This window comes from Sus scrofa, chromosome 11, assembly GCF_000003025.6.
Source record: "Sus scrofa isolate TJ Tabasco breed Duroc chromosome 11, Sscrofa11.1, whole genome shotgun sequence".
Taxonomy (NCBI): domain Eukaryota; kingdom Metazoa; phylum Chordata; class Mammalia; order Artiodactyla; family Suidae; genus Sus; species Sus scrofa.
The window spans coordinates 45,801,018-45,825,754 of record NC_010453.5 but is presented as its reverse complement, the minus strand read 5'-3'; positions in this window follow the sequence as shown (position 1 = coordinate 45,825,754).

The following is a 24,737-nucleotide window of genomic DNA, read 5'->3' as shown; positions in this document are numbered from 1 at the left end:
ATACACAATATCTTGTAATAATTTATAATGGAAAAGAATCTGAAAAAGAATATATATATATCTGAATCACTTTGCTTTATGCTTGAAAGTAACACAACATTGTAAATTAACTATACCTCAATCAAAAATAAAATAAAAAAGAAATATAATTAAAAATTAGTAAAAAAAAAAAAGAAATGAAGGTGATCTAAATTTGCAATGTATGTAAATGTCAAATCACTTTGCTATACACCGGAGATTAATATAATATTGTATGTCAACTATATGCCAATAAAAAAGAAAAAGACTCTATGATTCCATTGAAGGAAAAAAAAAAAAAAAGACTATCTAAAGAAATTATGAATCAAAATTACCTTTTTGAATTTTAGAAATATTGACATGAGGGAAATTCTGTCACAAAAGAAAATCACAGTGGTGTGTGCGTTCTGATTTAATAACCGCTGGGGCCACATAGACACTTAGAGGAGTAATTGACCTCAAACCTCCCTTTCTTTTCAGTAAAAGTTTGAAAAATCTCATTTCCATCAGATTTTATAAAATAATTACAACTTATCACTTTCTCCCCCAAAGTTTACAGGTTTGCCTAATATACAATCTAAAGAATTTTCTAGGACTTTGAAATTTCTCAGACAACATTTGCAATTTTGGAGATGTAAAAATAAAGGCGGTGTCTATTTTAAAGTTATGGGTATTTAAACAAATATGCTGAAACTAACATTAAATGCCTAGCTACTCAGCATCATGTGGAAACATTGGTGATATTCAATAATATTTTTTTAGTATAATTTTGGTGGGATGATCATAAGTTCTTTTCTGGACCCCAGTCAGGGAGATTCTAATTGCAATCTTAATCAGAGCTATGATTTCTTTTTTTTCTTTTCTTCTTTTTAAACAATTTTTTTTTGTGGCCACACCTGTGGCATACAGAAGTTCCTGGGCTAGGGGTTGAATTCGAGCTGCAGCTGAATGCCTTCGCCACAGCCATAGCAATGCCAGAGCCAAGCCACATCTGCAACCTATATGGCAGCTTGTGGCAATGCTGGATCCTTAACTCACTGAGCTAAGCCAGCCATCAAAGGGACGGTATTGGGTCCTTAACCCGCTAAGCTACAATGAGAACTCCAAAGCTGAATTTATTGATATGAGTTCTTTGAACATAGAGCTATGCAGCCAATTACAACTAAACAAACAAAGTAATTATAATAATAACTTGGAAAACCACTAACCTAGGTAGTGGTTCCCAGTTTCTGATCAGATGACTCCTGGAGCTACTGCAAAAACATTCAAATGCATGTATTTTCCAAGCAACATCTTTTCACTATGCATATAATCTTATGCAAACATTTGTGCCATCTCTTAACAGTATATTTTGATAGAATTGTTTTAATAAATAGAAAACATTTCAGGATTACTAAATCTACAGCAGTCTTTTGTCATACATTCTCAAGCAACATATCCTGAAAGTACAAAATTATGAGATAGCTTAATGCATTTTTACCTTAAAAAAGAATCCTCATTTTGCTGGACAGAAGGCCTGTTGAGTTTTTTTTCTGCAAGTGAGTTATTTTTTTTGTCATTCTAATTCACAGGCCACACATAAGGACATTATATACAACATTGCCAATAAATTGTTAAGGCATATAATTAGGCCTAGCAGAATTTTAGCTGGTCTGAGTAATGTGCCTATGTGCCATCCTCCACCTACACAGAATCCCACAAAAATCCTAGGGCTGTTCAAAAACAGAGAGCGTATTACCTTGTCTGCTAAGAAGTGCAAAACTCTATCTTAATCTCAACCGCGGCAACTTCCCTCGGTCTAACTTATCAGGTAGTATTATCACCTTTTTCCACTGCATGATGTTTTCATACGGTTTTTAAAGATGTAATTATTCATGTGACTCATGGCAAGCTATCTCAAATCCTTTTTGGAAGCAGGTGGGGCATGAATAATAATAAACTAACGTGTAATATTGTACTAGAAATAGATTTTATTATAAAGCAAGAGGTCTTAAAAACTTCTTCCTGAATCATGTGTCCCATTGGGCTGAGATCTTCGACAGAATGAGGAACTTTTCAAAACCAGGCAAATGAAGTTAATTCAACCCTTATTGGCCATTTCATATGTGCTGCTTGGTCCCAGGAAACAAAGATAAATGTGAATCATCAGTCATAGTCTTACTCTCTATTGGCCCAGAAAATGGTGGGGGTGGGGCAGGAGGTGTATTTGGTAGCTCCATCACAATTTTGTTTTTGTCCGAAGTGCTATAGAAGCAGAGAAAGGGACATATGTAGTGGTACTTGAGGAAGTAGAGAGTGAATCAAGAGAGTTTTGCTTATCTACGATATTTAAAATGGATAAGCAATGAGATCCTACTGTATAGTATAGGGAACTATGTCCAATCTCTTGGGATAGACCATGATGGAAGATAATATGAGAAAAAGAATGTATACATGTATGACCGGGTCCCTTTCCTTTACAGCAGAAATTGGCACATCATTGTAAATTAAGTATACTTTAAAACTTTTTTTTTAAACAGTTAAGTTTTACTTCATCAAAGAGACATTTGAGATGTCTTGGAGGATTAGCTGAATTTTACCTCGCAAAGGAGAGCAGATCACTCCGGGGGAAGGGAGCAGTATGAACAAAGACACACTCCCAGTTTTCCTTCCATCCCTCTCACTGTTTTATTAGCTCTTCCTCCTTGACACATCCCTAAATCATGGAGGTTACTCAGGACTCTAGCCTGGACCACGTCTCATCTCACACTACAAACAAATCTTAAGCAACCTCATCCACACCCACAGATGGCTTGGTTCCCATCTTTCTGTTGATGACAACTAAGTATGTATCTCCAGCCCAGATCTCTCTAACTCCAGATGGCTATAACCAACCCCCTCGTGACATCTCCTTCGGCATCTCGCAGGTACCTTAAACTCAACGTGTTCAGAACTGACTTCCTCTCCTCATTCTCTTCCTCCTGTAACTTTCCCACCTCAGTTACTGGCACAGCAATCCCTCAGGTCACGTGCTCACACCAAAAACCTGGGGGCCATCCTTGATGACTCCCTTTTTCTCACCCACAGCCCCCATCCAATATGTTGCCAAGTTCCACCAAGATATTCTCGGAAGCTGTTCATGAATGTCTCTCCTTGCTCTGCCCCTCTCGCTTCTAACTTACTCATATGCTGAACTGGGTCCTTAATCTCTTATGTCCTAAATTACTGAGCAGGAGCTAGCCAGTAGAGTGGGAGGCAGGGGGAGGTGGCAGGGATGTGAGGTGGTGGGTAAATGATGCACATGGGAACTGCAGCTCTCAGGGGAAGGAACGGTACCCGGTATGACTGGGTGTTTCGTGTTGCTGGCAGTTATAATGGGTCTCGCTCTGTGAAAATGACAAAGTGAGCGCAGTTCACAATAGTCCTCTGCCTTGGGCAGTTGTCAGCAGTGCTGGTAGCACGTTTACTTGTCTGAAGTTAAAGTGATGGTCTCTGTGGTCACAGGACCAGGAATATGGCTGAAGGTCCCTCTGGGTAGGACGTGAGGTCTCCTCGTTTTGAACTCAGATTTGTCCCACTAGGGACCTCATGACAAATATATGTGGTTCCATCTCCATGACTCCACCAAAACTGTTAAGGTAATGCATGAATGAACATTTTTCTTCATTTGAGAACTCATGGTTTATAGTTTTCGTCTCTTTATCTTTGTTTGTATTGAATGAACTTGTAGAAACTTTCTTAATAAAAGGATAACCCTCTTTTTGCCACACTTGCTTCAAAAAAACCCCTTTTCCTAGATTTGTGTATGTGTATATTTATGTTAGCAAACTTGGGTACATGTTCTTTTCCTTTCACTTCCAGACACAAGGCTATTTTCTCCTTTGGCTTATCCCTTGAGAACTTGGAAATCCCTAAATGGACCAGGGCAGGAGAGAACCAGCCCAGGGAGGCACTCCTGATCAGAGGAAGCTATGGATCAAAGCTAAATATTGTCATTTAGGCAGGGATTTTCACTTGCACATGCGACAGTTCCACATTTTAAAACATGTTTTTCAAACACAACATGCACTCAGTTAACTGCATGTTTGGAAGAAATTTTTAGTACAACTCATTTCACTTGAGTATGGCTATTTTCAGAATGGCCATTGTGCCAAGGACAAGTTGATCAAGTGACTTCCCCTAAGTGTTTTGGCAATCCAGCCTGATGACACAGTGCCAGCTATCAAAAGCACAATCAAGTTCAGGAGAAAAGAAGCCGAAGCTGACACCACTGGACTTTGAGGTTGGGCCCCAGTGCACTAAACGAACCCTGTCCTATATGAATCTGGATCCTCTCACTCATTTAAAACACTTGTTTTTTTAAATTATTATTGAAGTTAATCATAGTAAAGAATGTAAATGGCACAGAGTGTGGGAATAAATGTTACTTGAGATCCCTAACACTCCTTGTTACAATATACATATTGTTCTGCTCTTTGTTTTTTTACTTGATAATATATGCTTTGTATATTTATGACATGTAACAATTATCTGTATATATAGTTAATTTTTGTATTACTAAACACTACATATTGGTAAGCTTCTAGCAAATACAGAGCACACAAAATCAAGGAAACAAATCAGCGAAGTATCTCTACTTTAAATAAAATATAAAACATTTTAATGTTGTGGTGCTCAACTCCATAAAACTAAATAAAATTGAAAAAGGAAATCAATGAATGATTTTTCCATGATACGTGTATATAATTTGTAAAGCTGACTCAGAGATCATTTTATTTTTATTTTATTTAGGGGGCATACCCTTGGCATGTGGAAGTTCACTGGCTAGGGGTTGAATCGGACCTACAATTGCCAGCCTATGCCACAGCCACAGCCACAGCAACTCAGGATCCGAGCCTCACCTGTGACCTACATGCAGCTCACAGCCACACTGGGTCTTTAACCCACTGAGCGAGGCCAGGGATTGAACCCAGGTCCTCATGAATCCTAGTCAGATTTGTTACTGCTGAGCCACAACAATAACTCCCTCAGGGATCATTTTAAATTCACAGTACACTAAGCCCAAGCTGGTCCCACTGATCTGCTTGAGAAAGTCACCCATGCCTGCCTAACGCGATATTACACCTCCAATTGTGCTGTTTAATAAGTGCCTAGCACTCAATATATGTTTGCGAAATGAAGAAATCCACTATGCAAAGTGAGCCAGTCATTAACCTCAAGAGCTCGCATTCTGAAATGCTCTCCTCTATGGGAATATCATCCACGGCTCCTATGACAGCTGCCATCTGCAAGTAGATAGATGTTAAAAATTTCTTTTCTTTAGCCCTACTGTCATTAGGATTAGAGACAGGTTCTGATTTAGTAGGGGCTTATTTTCACGACTATCTTTACGTTCTCCTGCCCAAATTGCCTGAAGGTAATTAAATCCATCCTGGTTACATCAGAACTCTGGGGGTTATAAATTTTCTCCTTGACAATTGACATTAATATCCCATTTAGGGGGGAGGAGGGTAGTATAAGGACAGTGATTTGACTTTGATTTGAGAATCAGGTAATTAAATAGATCCCTCTTCGTGCAGATATCTAAGTCAGAAATATTTATTTTTGTTTTAAATTTTAGTTTTGATATAGTCCTTAAGGTGGCTTGTAATTATTTAACAATGACAGAGTAAATATTGTTTCCATTGCCTTAAATACTTAAGATTACTATTTACTCAGATTAGGGCTTTGTTCACCAAGTAGAAGAAGGGGAACCAGGGTATCTAGGAAAAGGACCCTCAGTGTATTTGGAGCGTGAATAAACAAGAATGAAGGTAGATATTGGATTTCACTGGGTGAGAATGTTTCATCAGATAAGGCAGAAAAAAAAAATGGGATCGTGACGCTGGTCCAAGGTCCATGTCAGTAAAAATAAAAGAGAAAAACCATGTATATCTCACTATTTCAGGGTGAGAAGCAGCCCTCTCTGAGTTTTATTATGTGACTTAATTGATAGAGAGAACTAGAAATCAAGACATCTTGGTTCTGTTCCCATCATTTGAATGCTTTCACATTGCTGTTTCTGACTTGATCAAAATATCCTCCATGTGCAGTGGTTTAAGAGCACAGCTCTGTAACCACCATTAGAGAATGAGCAATTCAAGTAAGTCATTACATTTTAAGTACTTCTTAATTCAGAAATAAAAGAACTAAATGCAGGCAGGAGATTTAAAAGTCCATAATGAGATCCGCTTAAATGAGGCTTCTGGAGTTATGTTGTAAAAAATCCACAGCATTCTGTTACTCAACAGCTACTTGGAAAACTGGAACCCACAAGTGGACAAGAAAGTGCTGCTGTCATTGCTTAAGACTTGCTCTAGGTGGAGCTAATTTTACCCCACTTCCTTCTCTCTTGACCTTGGTGTCAGGACTTAAGCATCTAAGAAAGGAAGGGTTCTCTAGCATCAGATCATCAGACACCTCCAACTACAACCTTGACCTCTAGCATCTCTAGTTCACTTAGATCTGCAGTGTCTAGAGCAGTCAGTGGTCCTCAGCTCTGGCTGTGTATTAGTTCCCCTGGAGGCAGTTAAGTAATTACTACTGCTCAGCCCCCAATCCAGACCAGTTAAATCAGAATGTCTAGGGGTAGAGCCTTGGTGTTTACCAACACCAATTTTTTTAAAGTTCTGAAACAGCACAACTTAGATGGGACTCGAACCCATGGGCTGGGACTTGAACTTGGCTGAAACCCAGATTGGGACTCACACCCACTGTCTTTTAATTAAAATTACACCCCTGGTCTCGGGACTTACAAGGTTCAGGTTCTTTATGTCTTAGCACAGAGGGGATTCAGCAAGGGACACAGTGATAGGTAGGAAGTAGATTCAATGGGAGAGATACATGTTCCATAGGCAGAATGCAGCCCATCTCAAAAGACTTGAAAATGTCCCTGAAATATGGGGTGGCTAATTTCATAAGGAGGAGGATTAGTCCAACTATTTTGGAGGACAGGTGGGGTGTTCCAGGATTTGGGCCACTGCCCAATTTTTGGCCTATTATGATCAGACTTGGAACTATCAAGGCACCTGAGGGTGGTCATTTAGATGCTAATGTGATAACAATGAACACGTACTGAAGCTCAGACTCCCCCAGAAGGTGAATGTTCTGTCATCTTGGGCCTAATTTGTTCTAACCAGTTTTTTTTTGGTTTTGTTTTTGTTTTGTTTTGTTTTGTTTTAGGGCCACACCCAAAGCATATGGAAGTTCCCAGGCTAGGGGTCAAATCACACAGCCACAGCCACGCCAGATCCAAGCCACATCTGTGACTTATGCAGTAGCTAGTGGCAACACCAGATCCTTAACCTATTGATTGAGGCCAGGGGTTGAACCCGCATCCTCACGGACACTGATTGGGTTCGGAACCTGCTAAGCTACAACGGGAACTCCTGTTCTAACCAGTTTTTGTTTTATCTTCAATGGCTTTGTCATTTTTGATGGTTGTGCCCTGCCTGCATCCCTCCTGTTTCAGTTCCATGTAAAATTCTAATGGGCAGCAGAGACATAGATTAGGTCTTGACACAGAGGGGATAAATGCCATGCCCAAGCTCTCTGCCCCAGGCTGTGCTTCTGAGACCAAAAGTGTCCAGGATGGCAGCACCAGCCCTGCAGGGATTTTGAGCTTCCTGCAGAAGCCTGACCTGATATTGCAGTTTTGGGCCCAAAATGAAGGTAGAGACAAGCCTTACTTTATCTCTTCCTTACCCCCAAGGCTGAGGTGGAAAGAAATAGTTGCCTCCAGACTCTCTTACATCAACAACCAAAACCAAGTTAAGTGGCAGGGTGGAGGCCTGAGAAATGTCTTAGGGAAATGAGAGTTTAGTACCATCCGTTTAATTTCCGACCAGTCCTTGTAGATGGAATTCTCTGCTCAGCAACTTTCACATCTCATTTCACTGGCACATCAACCTCTTTGAGCTGAGGTTAACAGCCCATTTTACAGATGAAGAAACAGAGACAATTCAGAGAGCTTCAGTAATGCCAATAAAATCACTCTTCTGGGAAGTGGCTCTATCAGGATTTAAGCTCCAGTCTTTCAGATTCTGAGTCCCGTTAGCAGGAGGCAACCTGCTTTCTCCAGGACAGGATCACTGGCTCTGTTTTTGAGCATAGAGCTGAGCTTTCAGAACTTCTGATATTTTTAGCCCCAAAGTCAACCTCTCAAGACAATTTAATAAGGCATGAAAGAAATAGTTCTCACCCAGTTCAAACTTGGGTTTTGAGAATTCAGCTGCCTGAGCCCATACACACGCTCTCAAATTGGTGACTTTTCTTTCTGAACCTGGGAGAAAATGAAAGGATTCCAGGGAGGAAGGGGAGGGAGGCTCATGGGATTCTCTAGCATAGAAAAACTGCTTCCTATATTCTATCCCTGAAAAATGAAATGTATAAGGAAAGGGAGTTCCAGAGAGTTTGTGAAGAAATTAAGAGTGCCCTTTGTTTCACTGTGTGTTCCAATAATTAAAGCTTGATTTGTGGTCACAAATCCCTTTCAATAAATGGAGTTAAACTTTATTCTCCTGTTAACCTAAGTTAATTTAATTATCAGAGAATGAACGTTTTTAACTGGGGCTAACAAAGGTATGACTTCTGAATGGTGGCCAGCCTGGGTAAGATATGCAGGACAGCCAGAACACAAAGTAATTAGAGGGACAGATGCAAAAATAATCCATTTTTCTCTTTGATACATTTTTAAGAAACATAAGCATAATTCCAGATATGCAACGGCCAGATCTGTGTTTCATACCTCGACCAGCTCTGATCATTACAAGGTGGACATTTAAAAGCCCAGGAGTTCCTGCTGTGGCATAACACGATTGGCAGTGTCTCTACAGCACCAGGATGCAGATTGAATCCTCAACCTGGCACCACAAATGACAAGGCTCACCAGTAAAGGTATATATACAGTAAAGATATGAAATCATCCATGCATAATTATACCACCAAAATCAGAAATCATGAAAAGAGGTGGGTACAAATGCAGGACACTGAAGATGAACTTGCAGTTAAGAGAACAACAACTTAAAACAATCTCATATACATATAGACTCTTATATCAAAACTTCAGAATAACTGCCAACCAAAAATTTACAATTAATACCCAAACAAGGAATCTCTGGAGAAGGAATATATCTCATATTAAATAAGTGCATAATCCACCATGAAGGGGGTCATATGACATCATTCTTGAAATGCTGAAATCTTCTTAGATCTGATTCTGATTTCCTCTCCATCAAAGAATTTATGATAATTATAATTAAGTAGTGCAACTATACAATTAAATAATACAGTTCTATAATTGTATTATTAATAACCATTTCTCTCCATGGTACAATGTGTGGTCTATAATGTCTTGTTTATCACATCACCTAGAATGGTGTAATGCCTATATTGAAGAATCAGTAAGATGTAACACATATTGAGGACATATTTATATAGTTAAACTGTTTTTTAACCAATTTATGCATTTTATATTTTACTTATTTTCAGAGGTGTATTATTTTTGTTATTCTTACCAGTTATTCTTTTTATTATGCTACATAAAATATTTACTGCTATATAAGGCTTTCTTCTTTATAAATTTTAGTTGCATAATATACACAATTTTAATATAATGCTAATTTTTAAAGAAAAATTGAAATGTAATAGATAATACTAAATAGTAAAGATGAAAGCCATACAAAATGGGATAAAGTATAGAATAAATTTCCTATTTGTCTCAGCATATTTTCCATTCCACTTCCCCAAAGGGAGTCACTTAATCTGTTCCTTAAGATCCATGATATAATAATCTGTGTGAATGTAATTGTGTTTAAATATATGCATTTTATTCTGTAAAAAAAAAAAACCAAAAAACAAAAAAAAAGCAAAGAACCTGGAACAGTGGGCTAAAGGATCAAGAGTTGCTGCACCTGTGGCATAGGTCCCACCTGTGGCTTGGATCTGATCCCTGGCCTGGGAACTCCAAATGCCACAGGATGGCCAAAAAAGAAAATAAATAAATAAATGTCCAGTGACAATGCCTGTTAGCATTTCAATCAATACTTGGAGTATTAAATAAAAGTGACTTAGTACTTACAGTATTGAATAAAATTGATCAGAAGGAGAAAAAATAAATCTTGCTTGTAGTGCAACCCACCTAGCCAAGGCAGGTGAATTAGGGTTTGGATTCCACCTGATGTGCTGCAAGATAAAGACACACAGACTTTGGGCAGCCAGGTAGGGTCACAGGTGGCCCAACTCCTTGAGTAAGTCACTTGTAGCTTAGAAGATCCTCAACTATGTTCCAAATATCCTTAAGTTTAGGATACGAATATTCTTACTTTCTATGAGTAGCATCATGTGAGAAATATTTGGAAGCCCTCTCGACAGGAACCTACAGTGAATATAAAATTGAACATTTCTACTGTACATGGCTCAACCCAGAGTTAAAGTATCTAGATTTGTTAGGGCAGCTTAGATCCCAGCATCCCCATCATTCAGTTTATGCTCCCAGCCCAGTGGAGAAAATCCTGCTGCTCTATTCAACCAGACGTTCGCCAATAGGAGAAATATGCATGTGTAAGGCCTGACCTTTTCCCAGCATTTCTACAGCAAGGAAAGCTGCCATACAAAATCCACGAAGTTCCTATGTTCAATACTAGACCCATGAAATAGTCAATATTCTTGAAATCTCCATATTTAATAGGTGAATCACAATTAAATGCTATTATATTTTATATTTAAGATTAGATCTAAAAGAAAACACAGAATATTAAATTTTTTGAAAGCAGAGTGTATTACAGAGAGAATCACATATATACAGGGTAATCAAATATATATTTACACACATATATTTGGCAATATATACATATGTTTGCCAATTACACATATGTGTGTACATATATATATATATATATTTGGTAATTAAGTACAAATATTTGATATTTTCAAACATTAGCTCTTTGAGGAAAAACACACCTTAGAATATTCAGCCTATTACATACTCGGGCAAATAAACATAAAGGCAACTAGTTAAGTATGAGCATCAAGGCCTCCGGTGAGTGGAAAGCATGGCAATCTATGATTACAAGGATAATTCTACTTGTACAAAATTGAACCATACAGCATTGTTAGCCCTAAGTGCCTTTCCTTGGGAGGTTATATAAAAGAATGACGGTGTATTGAATGGCCTTTAATTATGCAGTTTCCTTCGAAGGATACTGATCTGTATTCTAGATCCCACTGTGGGTCAGAGACAAAAAGAGTAGTGCAGAGGAACAATATGTTGGACACACAGCCCCTGATCTGTTTCTTGCAGACAATTCCTTGCAGTCTTTAAGCCTTAAGGCACATATACACGCATCTTCTCTCCCTTCCCCTTGGAATTTAACAAGTCCAATAACACCAGATGTCAATGGAAAATTTGCATTTTAAATTAGGTAGCAATTAGAGAGCGGAGTATCACTTTCAGAAAAGGTAACCCACCTCCAGCTCGACCTTTGGGCTTTTCAGCAGGAGATTAGCGACATGGCAGCCTGCGGGCTGCATCTGCTACTGCAGAAAAGGGTCTGAAACCCAGCAGCCTGGCTCTGTGAGCCCTGCCCTGGGGTTCATAGAAGTGCCAGCAGCGTTCTCTGCTCTCATTAGGTCCCAGAAAGGATGAGCTTTCGGCTCAACCAAGTATACAAAATATCTCGGTTTAACAAGTAGCTGCTAAGGCAGCCAGTCTAATTCAACATTCAGAACCATAGCCTGGTCAACCAGCTCAAACCCCCTCTGCTGCAAACAAACTGGAGATCTGTCCGAGGTTGGCCGCATGTTCTAGTTGCATAAGCCCAACTTCACTCACTGGCATTTACACCAGAGGGGATTCTGCACCCACCCCCTCAAAACGAAAAAGCATTCATAAATGTGGGAGGTACTGCAGGGGATGATGTTTCTAAGACCATGGCCAGATGGTAAAGAAAGGCGAGTTTGGAGTTTATAGAGAGGCTGCACTAGAACAGTGTTTTCAAGTTCAACCTGAGGTCAATAGAGTTTGCTAGATATGAGAAACATGGAAATAAATGTTCTTTCTCTTTTCCAAGTGATTTGAGGAAAATATTCGCTCTGAGAAAGCACTTCCTTATGCTTCTGGAGATGAAAAGAAGGTTTCTATTTATGTAGTATCCAAATGTCCTGGTGAGAAGCAAAACTTATTTGTCAAACACATGAACCTACCCACCCATATTGACTCATCCATCGTCTCAGATGCACTCTGCAGTCCAGAATCTTTAAAAAGGAAAATCACATATTTTGTTGCTGTTTCTTCGCAGATAGTCCTTATTCTGACTTTTTCCCCCTACTTCACTATGTTACTTTTAAAAGCTTTTTGGTTTATTGCTAATTTCCCCTTTTCCGGGCTCCGTTGTACAATATGGTATGTGTGTTGGCTTGTAATTTTGGAGCTGAATTTATGGGCCTGCTATAGTTCAAATGATATTCTATTTTTGCTTGCTTTATTTTTGCCTGGGCTTGATATGTTTTATGAGGTTCTTGCCTATAGTACTGGCATTCATACCTGGCATAACCAAAACGGTATCTCCTATTTAACATTTCTTCAAAGTTTCAAATGTAAGTATTTTCTTTTCTTTTGTGTGATGTTGGAGCTTGTCGTGAGTTTTTTGTTTTTTGTTTTTTTTTTTTTTTCTTTTTTTAATATCTGGAAACATTTCCTTCCACTTCAGAAAGTCAAGTTTGCAAGAAATCCCTTCGGGAGTCTTTAAATGTGTATTTGGAGGGGAGAGAAGAGAGACAGCCAACATTGGCTCTCCTGTCCACTGAGTCCCAGGGTCCCTCTGTACAGCTTGGGGGATGGGATGAGGTTGACCTGGGGAGACAGAGGGTCTGATTATCTGCCTCTGCACTCCCAGGCACTTACCTGCCTGATTTCCTCTTTTTGCCCTAGTGAGGTGCTGCCTCACTGCTCCCATTCGTAAACAGACTGCTCTTTCTATACTTCTCACTTTCACGGTAAAAAATGAGCCAGGCTGCTAGTGCTGGAATATCTGGTACAGGCTGACTTGATCCACCAGAGAAAATTTGAAAACAGGACAAAATTGAAAAGAGGTTTGGAGAAACATAAGACAGCTCAGAAAGATGGGCGCCTGCATTCGCCCAAGGAATAAACATCCTCACAAACCACTCCACCCAAAGGAAGCTATAAAAACCTTAATGATTCCCCGGGAGACCTGAGATCTAGCCCAGCTCTGCCTCTCACTAGCTCTGCCGCTCTTCACAAGTGACTCCTCCAGAACTGGTTGTCAGATAAGCCAGATGTGAAAGGAGCCATGGAAATATCAAGCCCAACATTTACTCTTTCTAGTATGGAAATGGAAGCTTGGAAGAGTCAAGTGACCTGCCAAGGTCATGGATAGTTAGACATAGGTCTCCTGACTGTCAATTAAAAAAAGCAAAAATTGTTTTCATTGCATCATTCTCTCATCTGTAAAACTTGTGTGTGTAGAGGAGGGGTTGGGTGACAAGAGCTAATGTTTCTGGAAGCTTGAATGCTCCCCAAGTCCATGACTGTCGGAAGCTGGGTTCAGGGCATGTAGGAAACATGTTCAGAGCAACTATTTCTCATTCCTCTGTCTTTTCTTCCTTTGTCTCTTCCCTCCCCAACCTCATTTCTCTACACTTAATTTCTTCTCTACCCTCTGTGTCCCGTCTCTTCCTGACTCTGAGTTTGGAAACAGGAGTTAGAAGTCATTTTGCACAGTGTGATTTCCTTTGGAGGAAAAGTACTAGAAATAACCAATTGATAAATAAAAATGATGTCCCTTCAAAGAGAAAGCAGTCTTTCCAACAAAGGTTTTTTAGAGAGATGGAATTAGAAGGAAATTTTTTTTTTTTTTAATTTTGGGTTTCAGGGTCTTAATCATGTAAAAGGGCACCAGAAAGAGAAGTTAGAACGCTGGCTTCTGGAAAAAATGCAACATGCTAATTCAAGTGTTGTTTGAGAAGAAGATAAAGCCAAGAGTACTCATTGTACTAATGTGAAAAAGATGAATGACACCTAAATGGGTTTTCTTTGCATCACAGACCATGGTTAAGTGTTTTACATGCATTTGTCACTGCTATTAATGTAATCACATAAAACTTTCTCTTGTTCTCAAGTGCTTTTAAAGTGAGCTATTTGAGCTTTTGATTCTGCAAGGTTTTCCTTCTCTTTCAAAATTAGCAAAGGTAATGTGTAAGCCCTGAAACTTTTTTTTTTCAAGGTAAGAGCAGAAGGAAAGAAAAGAATATGGTGGTTGCTTGGGTAAATTGGGAAGTGTGGGCGTTACCTTTCAAGGGCTGCTACCCGTAACTGTAATAAAAATATCCTGAGAGGATCATAAAGATGTTGCAAGTGTTTTCTGTATTATATAATATTAATGCCAGATCATCTACACGGGCCTTCTGCATAAGTGGGTTTTCCTCTACTGTGTTTTCTTTCTGACTCAGGACCTCAGAGCTTCCTCAAGGAGGAATCCCAAGCCCCAACTATACCCCACCCAGCAGGGGATCCATGGAGTGGGGCAGAGCAGTCATAGGCCTTTCTGTGGTGCTGGTTTTTGAGGCCCACATAAGGACAGCTGGGGTGGGCTTTTTGCAGAAGAGTGAGAAAATTCTTCCATATCCCTTCACTGATCCCTGTCCCCATACTCAGCAGTGGAAAAGGGAATCCGCCTCCTTTTCTCCTTTGAACAGAAAGACCTAGATCTGGGAGTTCCTGTCCTGGCTCAGTGGTTATTGAACCCGACTAGTATCCACGAGGATGTGGGTTCCATCCCTGGCCTCATTCAGTGGATTAAAGATCTGGCTGTGATGTAGGTTGCAGATGTGGCTCGGATCCCCCGTTGCTGTGGCTGCCATGTAGGCTGGTGGCTACAGCTCCGATTTGACCTCTAGTGTAGAAACATCCATATGCTGTGGGTTCAGCCCTAAAAAGACAAAAAGATTTTTAAAAAAATTTAAAAAAAAAAAGACCTGGATTTGACATTTGTCTCTGACATGTCCTGTCATGCTGGCTTTGGGCAAATTACTACATATCATTAAACTTCAAGGCCTCTCGTAATACCTACTCTACAGGGTTCCACAAAGTAATGTATGGAAAGCACCTAGGAAAGAGCCTGGCACTGAGATGCCCATAGTGATTCATGTTTGTTTGGTCATCTTTCTATTACAGGGCCATGGAGTTACCAAAAGCGTCCTTGAAAACCCTTAAGATTTTACTTACCCTGTCATGGCCCTGTCATTTTTGGTCTGTTTTAATTAACAGAACTTTTTAAAGTGTTAACTCATTAATACAATGTATTTTTTGGGAAGGTTTAGGCCTACAGGAAAACTGAGCAGAAAGGACAGAGAAAAAACATTTATTTCCCACGGCGCTTTCTCCCCAGTTTTTCCTGCTATAGACAGTGTGCATTACTGAGGTATATATGTTACCATTGATGAGCCCAAATTGATATATTATTCTTAACTAAAGTGCATAGTTTACATTAGGTTCATTCTTCTTTTTGTACATTCTATGAGTTTGGACAAGTATACAATAACATGTGTCTACCATTGCAGGATATAGAGCAATAATTTCACTTTCCTAAAAATCCTCTGCCCTCCATCATTCATCCCTCCTTCCCTTCCTCTGAATTTCTAGCAAACTTTTACTGTCTTACAGTCTTCTCCAGCATTTCATGTAGTTGGAACATGCAATATTTAGCCTTTTCAGATTGGCTTCTCACACTTAGTTAAATGCATTTAAGTTGCCTCCATGTCTTTTTGTGGCTGGACAACTCATTTCTCTTTATTGATGATTAATTTTCCATGGTCTGGAGATACCATAGACTGTTTATAGAGTCCTCTGTTGAAGGACATCTTAGTGGCTTCCAAATTTGGGCAAGAATTTACAAACCTGCTGTCAACATTTGCATGCGGGTTTTTGTATGGACATAAGGTTTCAATTCATTTGGGTAAATACCAAGGAGGAAAACTGCTGGATGGTATGATAGGAGCAGGTGTAGTTTTTTAAGAAAACTGCCAAATTGTCTTCCAAAGTGGCTGTACCATTTTGCAATCTCACCAGTATTTTTAAAATGCTGAAAAATTGTTCGGATGAAAGGACACATTTCTATTATGGGTCACAAACATTTTCAAGTCTCTATATTTTGCCTGCATCCAAAAGTTGGGGTTATTTCTAAAAGACAAACTTTCATTCCAAAGGCTCCCCACATCTGAAAGTTATTTCTTCCTGTTATAAAGAGTGTAATGATCCACATGGGAAAAATATTATTACAGGCATGATAGCTCAAAATCTTATCAAAAGAGCAACTTAGATAATTTTATTTTTAAAAAATTTGAAATCCAACATCTACTAAAAAATGGCAGCTCATTCACAAACTATGGGAATGATAAAACCAATGAGGAAAAAATAATTCAACTGAAATGAGGCTGCAATGTGGGTCAATCTAGGGAGATATCAAAGAAGAAAAAGAAGAGGAGATATTGTTTATGGAATCAAAATTACATTTTGCTTATTTAGGTTATTTTAAGATCTGATATTTACATGTTTGTTATTATATCTTACTGTGACCCTAAGCCAAAAGTACATCATAAGCAATGTCTAAATTTTTATGACCAATTCATGAGATAGGTTAAGATCAGGAGAGGCAGAGAGGAAGGGAGAGTGGGCTTGAGTAGTGAGTATTTGGGAGCTTTTCCTAGAATGGAGGGCAAATATCTTTGAGGGATTCTCCCTTTCATTGGCTAAGAGCTGCTGGGTTGCAATGAAATGGCCTTGCCTGAAAACTCCCTGGCTCCTCATATGAAACCTTGTCTGGAGTCATCTTAATTTATGGTTGCTCAAGTGAGAACCAGGCAACCCTTTGGATGGAGGACTACTTAGTGAATAGGTCTGTAATTTGAGAAGAGAAATGAAATTGCTATTGTAAAAAAATAGTCAAGTGCCCTCTGAGTCAGACAAGTATGTCTGCTGAATGTGAAATCAAATGTATTGAGGAAAGACTAGAAGAAGGAACAGCTGACATGGCAGTAGGTGACCATGACTTGAGCAGACTCCAAAAAAGAAGAGAGGTTTTGAGGGCCTCAGGGCAGCAGAAGTAGAGGAAGAGGTATGGCCCTTACCCTACCAGAGAAGACTCCTTGCCCGCATGGCTCCTCCACTGATCCTCCCTCTGCCTTCCCTTAGGTGATGCTCTTGCTTGCTTCCTATTGGCTGTTCCTAACCAACAAATCTTCCAAACTCGCTTTGATTTCAGAGAGCACAAGAGATGCCATCCAGATAGGGTTATAACTGGGGGAAAACTAATCGACTGCAAGTTTAAGAAGAAGTAGATTTGACAAAGAAAAATATGTTGGGGCAAAGGCAAACACGGGAGAAAAAATCAAAGGGTATTGTATTTGAGAAGGTGGAGGTGGAGAACTAGGAAGAAAAAGCAAGAAAATCATTCTTAAATCTGTTCACTCTAACAGATGATTAAGACAGAAAAACCTGTCATTCTCAGTGTATACGCAGGATCCAAAGTATCAGAAATATTGATTGGTAGAAAGGGAATTGTAAATTTTTAACACCTATCTACTTGAGATAATGTTTCCACGTAGTTAGAGGAAGAGAAGAAAAATCATGCTGGCCTGCGTCTGTTCCCAGCTTTGGAACTTGGCAGCTTTTTCTGAGTTTCACTCAAGTTCTCAGGTCAAAGGAATCAAGTCGAAGAGGTATTCATATAAACACTCTGTGTTTTTCCCTGAGTAACAGACCTACTCCAGTTATTTATTTTAGATTTGCAAAAATGTTCTCATTCCAGTGGCTTCAGGGCATGTGACAATATAAAAATTGAGACTCATTAAAAAAAATTTCTGTATTTCAGCCTTAAACAATAGCTTCTTCCTGGTCCCTTAAAAAGATTAAGATAAGAATTCTTAGAGATAGTTTACATTATTCTTGAATTGTTGATGAACTTTTTAAATCTCTTAGGGCAAAAATTAAAGAATAGGAGTTCCTGCCATGGCACAGTGGGTTAATGATTTGGCTTGTCTCTGTGATCCCTGGCCCGTCACAGTGGGTTAAGGATCTGACGTTGCCATAGCTGTGGTGTAGGTTCTGATGCAGCTCGGATTTAATCCCCAGCCTGGGAACATCCATATGCTTCAGGTGTAGCTGTAAACAAATAAACAAAAAATAGTCCCATCAATATTGGATGCTTTTTTTTTTTTTTTTTTTTTTTTCTCATTCAGGACCATGCCTGCAACTTTTGGAAGTCCCCAGGCTAGGGGTCGAATCAGCTGCAGCTGCCAGCCTACACCACAGCCACAGCAACACTGGTTTTGAGCCACATCTGTAACCTAAACCACAGCTCACAGCAACACGGATCCCTAACCCACTGAGCAAGGCCAGGGACCGAACCCACATCTTCATGGATACTACTAGTCGGGTTCCTAACCTGCTAAGCCACAACAGGAACTCAGGATGCTATGACTCACTGCAGATGATATAGTAGAACCTAAAACTTTTTTCCTACACTTTTTCAAACACTTTTGCAGAATTTGTGATGTCTCATTCTCTTGCAGTTTTGATGTGTACTCTTTCTACAGAATTTATCATCAACTGCATCTATTGATGAGTTAGACCTGGGAAAACAAATCCAAGACAGTAAAATCTTAGGAGAGCTGCACTTTGCTTTGCTTCATTTAGAAGAAAGGACCTCTGTGGTTAGCCATTCAAATATATTATGCATAAAAGAATTTGCATTAGAACTCTGCACTGTTTCTCTTTCAGAAATGGAAATCTAGGAGTGAAGAGTAATGCATCATAGGTGAACTTCAGAAGATTAACATTTTGGCCTTTCCAGATGTCGTCACTATCTTATTTTGTTTAGGTCAATAGTTTTCAAGTATTTGCTTCTAGTATTATAAAATTGAGATTTTGATGACTCATGTAGCATATGCTAGAGATAGTTCACATATCCTTATGGGCACCTGTGATATAGAATTCACAGTACTGGAGTTATTTAGCATCAAATAGTAAACTAGGGGCTAAAATATTTTATCTCTTAGTCAAATAATTTACTGCTTTAGAGAAAAATATGAACACAAAACCAAAACAAAAAAGAAACCAGAATTGGTTGGGTTATGTCATGAGGACTTCCTGGAATACTTCAGATTTGACCCAGATTTTAATGATTAGGTAGAAAAGGGGAGGCATTACAAACAGAAGGAAGAGCATGTTAAGGCAAGAAGGACTTAGCAAGTCTAGGACATGATTTTTCCAAGTTAATTAAACAAAGGCAATGTGCATGATATGCATAGGAAAATTGGACATAGCTAATGAACGTCTTTCCATATATTTGAAATTTTGTTTTAATTTTAACTTTTCTTCTTGTATTATCTAGGACTTTGTAGTTTAAATCATATCAATCAACTTGATATAGCTAAAGTTAAAAAAAAGATTGATAATATGGATAATTTGAATACTGGGGAAAAAAATATTATGGGCATTCCCAGAAGTCCAGCAAGGGGATAGTCATAAGAAACCTCTCCAGAGTCCTCAACTCCCTGTCTAAGTTTGCTTATCTTTCTGCTTCTCTTTCTCTCCCTCTGTCTTTCCAAACTATTTTTTGCTCCCTGATCTATGTGGCAGAAAATACAACCTAAGTGTTTCCATTTTCTTTCATCAGACTAGATTGAGGTCGGTGTCAACAAAAGGAGTTTAGTAGGCTCAGCTGATTTCAGGTGCCGATCCCTGGACCAATAAAACTGAAGTCTGTGGACCAATGTATAAAGATGACTGTCAGAAACCTGCTAGTCCTGTGACTGAGTGGATGAAAATAAAGGGTGAATTCCAGAGAAGGGAGGTTAGATAACCCAATGTGTGTCCACCATATTTATATATCTAATTTTCTCTTGTGACTTACACTGGATTCATACTTATGATAGCTATGAAATATTTTAGAAATTAGGCTTCTCTAATGGAAGACATGCCATCCTGCAAATGCAAACTCTATTTCCAAGCTTTCTGTGGCCATGTCAGTAAGACATGGTTGAGGGAGCCTGAGATATGAGATTGGAGAATAGGTGTTCTAAGAGATTTTCATAGTGAGGAGCCCTCAGTCATCTCTATGGCCTTTACTGAATAACATATTTACCATTTGATCAAATAAAGTAGATTTAAATACAGTTGCATTTTTAAGCATCAGTGAGGTAGAATTGATATATAAAGGATTTCATATATTTAATGTATACATCTCAATGGGTTTGGACACATATATTCCTGTGATGTCATTACTACAAACCAAGCACTAAATATATTCATCATGCTATCACAAAATTTCTTTGTGTTCTTTTGTGCTGTTATTGTTATAGGTGGTTTTTTGTTTGTTTGTTTGTTTGTTTGTTTTGCTTAGTTTTGTTAAGAGAATTTAACGTGTGATCTCTCCTACTAGCATATTTTAAAGTGCAAGGTGATGGTAGAGTAATAAGACCCTGAACCCACCTCCTCCCACAAACATACAAATTACAACTATTTATAGAACAACTATGAGAATTACCTGAAGACTAGCAGAAAAGATGTTTTCACAACTAAAGATATAAAGAAGAAACCAAAACAAGACAGGTAGGTGGAACAGAGACACAGTTTTGTCAAGACCCATACTCCTGGGTTGGTGATCCACAGACAGTGGGATAATCACAATTGCAGAGGTTCTCTCCAAGGAAAAAGTGGTGCAAGCCCCAAATTGGGCTTCTTAGCCCAGGTGTCCTGTACTGGGACAAAAAAGCCCAAATGCCTGGCTTTAAAGGCCAGTGGGACTTACATATGACAACGTGAGAGGGCTGTGGGAACAGAGACTCCACTCTTAAGTAATTCATGCAAGTACTCACATACTTCTAGTACCAGTGCTGAGGTGGTAATCTGTAAGGACCCAGGATCAGATCTCCTTGCTGATCTTAGAGAGCCTCCCAGAGAATCATGAGCAACTGGGACCCTACCTGAAGATGAAGATGCTGGCTCCATTTTGAGGAGTTCATTCTGCCAGGAGGATACTGGTAAGTGCCATCTTGGAGCCCTTTTCCAGCCAATTAGCACCAGAGACTTACCCAGCCATCAGCCAGCACCAACGCCAAGCCCCTCACAGCCCCTGCAGCTAGCCACCCTGGGACTCCACCACCCATAAGACCAGGACCAGCCCCAGGCCCCTCTCAGGCCCCAGCCGCCCCAGGACATGGCCCCACCCACCAGTGGACCAGCAGCCACCACATGAGGCAGATCTCAGCACTCACTGTCCTGGAGGCTCGCCCTGACTATCAGGGTCCCTACAGCAATGATCCCTACCACAACAGAAAGGCCAATGCAGCCCACATAGGGTATATCCTTAGAGTATATAGCTCTGGTGACAGAGCACAAAGGGAGTGTGCTGCTGGGTCCTATAAGATGCCTCTTACTTAAGGCCACCTCTCCAAGATTGGGAAACATAACTGACGTACTTAAGACATAGAAGTAAATAAAGAATTAGGCAAAATGAGGAGACAGAGGAATATATTGTAATGAAAGGAACAAGAATCCCCCCCCCCCCCCGGAGAACTAAGTGAAATAGAGAAAGGGAATCTACACAATAGAGTTCAAGGTAACAATCATAAAATAAAGATGCTCAATGACACCTGTAGCTTCAGTTTGACCCCTAGCCTGGGAACCTCTGTATGCCACAGATGCAGCCCTGAAATAGAAAAAAAAAAAAAAAATACTCAATGAACTCAGGAGAAGGATGAATACAATGATAAGTTTAACAAAGAGTTAGAAAATATAAAGAAGAACTAAACAGATCTAAAAAATATAACAAATGAAATAAAAAATACACCAGAAGGAATCAACAGATTAGATGATACAGAGATACAGATCAGTGAACTGGAAGACAGAGCGGTAGAAATCACCCTAACTGAACAGAAAAAGAGAAACAAATTTTTAAAAATGAGGACTGTTTAAGAAACATTTGAGACAACATGAAGCACACTATCATTGCATTATAGGGATCCCTGAAGAAGATAGAAAGGGGCAGAGAATTTATTTGAAGAAATAATAGGTAAAACTTCTCTAACCTGGGAAACATCCCTATCCAGGTCCAGGAAGTACAGAGAGTCCCCCAAAAAGATAATCTCAAAGAGGTCTGCACCAAGATACTTTATAATTAAAGTGGCAAAAATTAAGGCCAAAAATAGAATCTTAAAAGCAGACAGAGAAAAGCAACTGGTTATGTATAAAGGCTTTTATTTTCCTCTTTTAGAAGTCGTTTTACCAGTTCTTGTAAAGCCGGTTTAGTGGTGCTGGACTCTGTTTGCTTTTGTTTTTCTGTAAAACTCTTTATCTTTCTTTCAAATCTGAATAATAACTTTGATGGGTAGAGTATTCTTAGTCGTAGGTTTTATCCTTTCATCACTTTGAATGTATCATGCCACTCCCTTCTGGCCTGCAAAGTTTCTGTTGAAAAGTAAGCTGATAACCTTATGGGAATTCCCTTGTACATTTCAGGTCAAAAATAAAAATATTAAAATTACAAAAGGAAAAATCTCATTGGAAAAGGCAAATATACGGTAATAGATAAACCACTTATGAAGATAGTATGAAGGTTATAAGACAAAAATAGTAAAAACCATCCATATCTACAGTAGATAGTTAATGGATACATAAAATAAAAATATAAAGTATAACATCAAAAACATTAAAAGTGAGGGTGGAGAAGTAAAAACACAGGGTTGTTAGAATGTGTTCAACTTAAGACTGATCAACTTAATCACATACACATGTTGCTGTATATATGAACCTCACGATAACCACAAACCAACAACTTACAATAGATACACACAACAAGAGAGGAGTCTAAAGATAACTAAAGATATTCATCAAGTCACAGAAGAGAGCAATAGAAGGAGAAAGGAACAAAAGATAATTACAAAGACAATCATAAAATAATTAGCAAAATGGTACTAAGTACATATCAATGATTACCTTAAATGGAAATGGACTAAATAGTCCAATCAAAAGATACAAAGTAGCTGCATGGATAAAAAAAGCAAGATCTGAATATATACTGGCTGTAAGAGTCTCACTTCAGATCTAAAGAAATGCATGGACAGGAGTTCCCGCCTTGGCGCAGTGGTTAACGAATCTGACTAGGAACCATGAGGTTGCGGGTTCGATCCCTGGCCTTGCTCAGTGGGTTAAGGATCCAGTCCTGCCATGAGCTGTGGTACAGGTCGCAGACGCGGCTTGGATCCCGAGTTGCTGTGGGTCTGGCATAGGCTGGCGGCTACAGCTCCAATTGGACCCCTAGCCTGGGAACTTCCATATGCCGCGGGAGTGGCCCTAGAAAAGACAAAGAAAAAAAAAAAAAAGAAAAAAATACACAGACTGAAAGGGAGAAGTTAGGGAAATGTAGCCCATGCAAATGAACATGAAAGAGAGCTAGGGTAGCAATAGTTATATTGGACCAAATAGATTTTAAAACAAAGTCTCTAACTTGAGACAAAGAGTGACATTATATAATGATTAAGAATCAATCCAACAAAAAATATAACAACTGTAAATGTACATACACCTAACATAGGAGCACCTAAATATATGAAGCAAATATTAGTGAGACTATACAAATAGAAAAGACAGCCTCTTCAGTAAATGGTGTTGGAAAAACTGAGAAGCTATACGCAAAAGAATCAATTTGAACTACTTTCTTATACCATATACAAACATAAACTCAACATGGATTAAAGACCTAAATATAAGACCTGAAACTATAAACCTCCGAGAAGAAAACAAAAGCAGTAAATGCTTTGACCTCAATCTACATTATTTTTTGGATATGTCTCCTCAGGCAAGGGAAACAAAAGGAAAAATAAAGTAATGGGAGACTATACCATGCTAAAAGTTTTTACATGGTGAAGGAAACTATTAACAAAACAAAAAGGCAGTTTACTGAATCAGAGAAGATATTTGCAGACAGTGTATCTGATAAGGAGCTAATAGCTAAAATCTACAGCCAATTTATGCAACTTAACACCAAACAAACAACCTGATTATAGAATGGGCAGAAGAAATTGAATGGACATTTCTCCAAAGACATAGAGTTCACCAACAGGTACACGAAAAGATGCTCAACATCACTAATCATCAGGAAAATGCAAATCCAAATCACAATGAGATATCACCTCATGCCTGTCAGAATGGCTATTGTAAGAAAGACAGCAAATATGGAAAAAAGGAAACCCTCATGCACTGTCCATGTGATTATAACTTGCAGCCACCATGGGAGAGAATATGGTGGTTCCTCAAAAAATTTGAATGGCACTGCTGTATGATTCAGCAACTTCATTTGTGGGTATTTACCCAAAGAAAACAAAAACACTAATTTGAAAGGATCTATGCACTCCAATATTCATTGCGGCATTATTTACAATAGACAACCTAAGTGTCTATCAATAAAGGAGAGAATAAAGATGCGTTATACATATACAACGGCATATTAATTAGCCACTTAAAAAATGAAATCTTGCCATTTTGAGATAATATGGAATGATCTAGTGGGTATTCTGCTAAGTGAAATAAGTCAGACAAAGACAAATACCACTTGTTCTCCTATGTGGAATCTAAAAAGCATAGAAAACAAACAAACAAACAGACTTATAGATACAGAGAATAA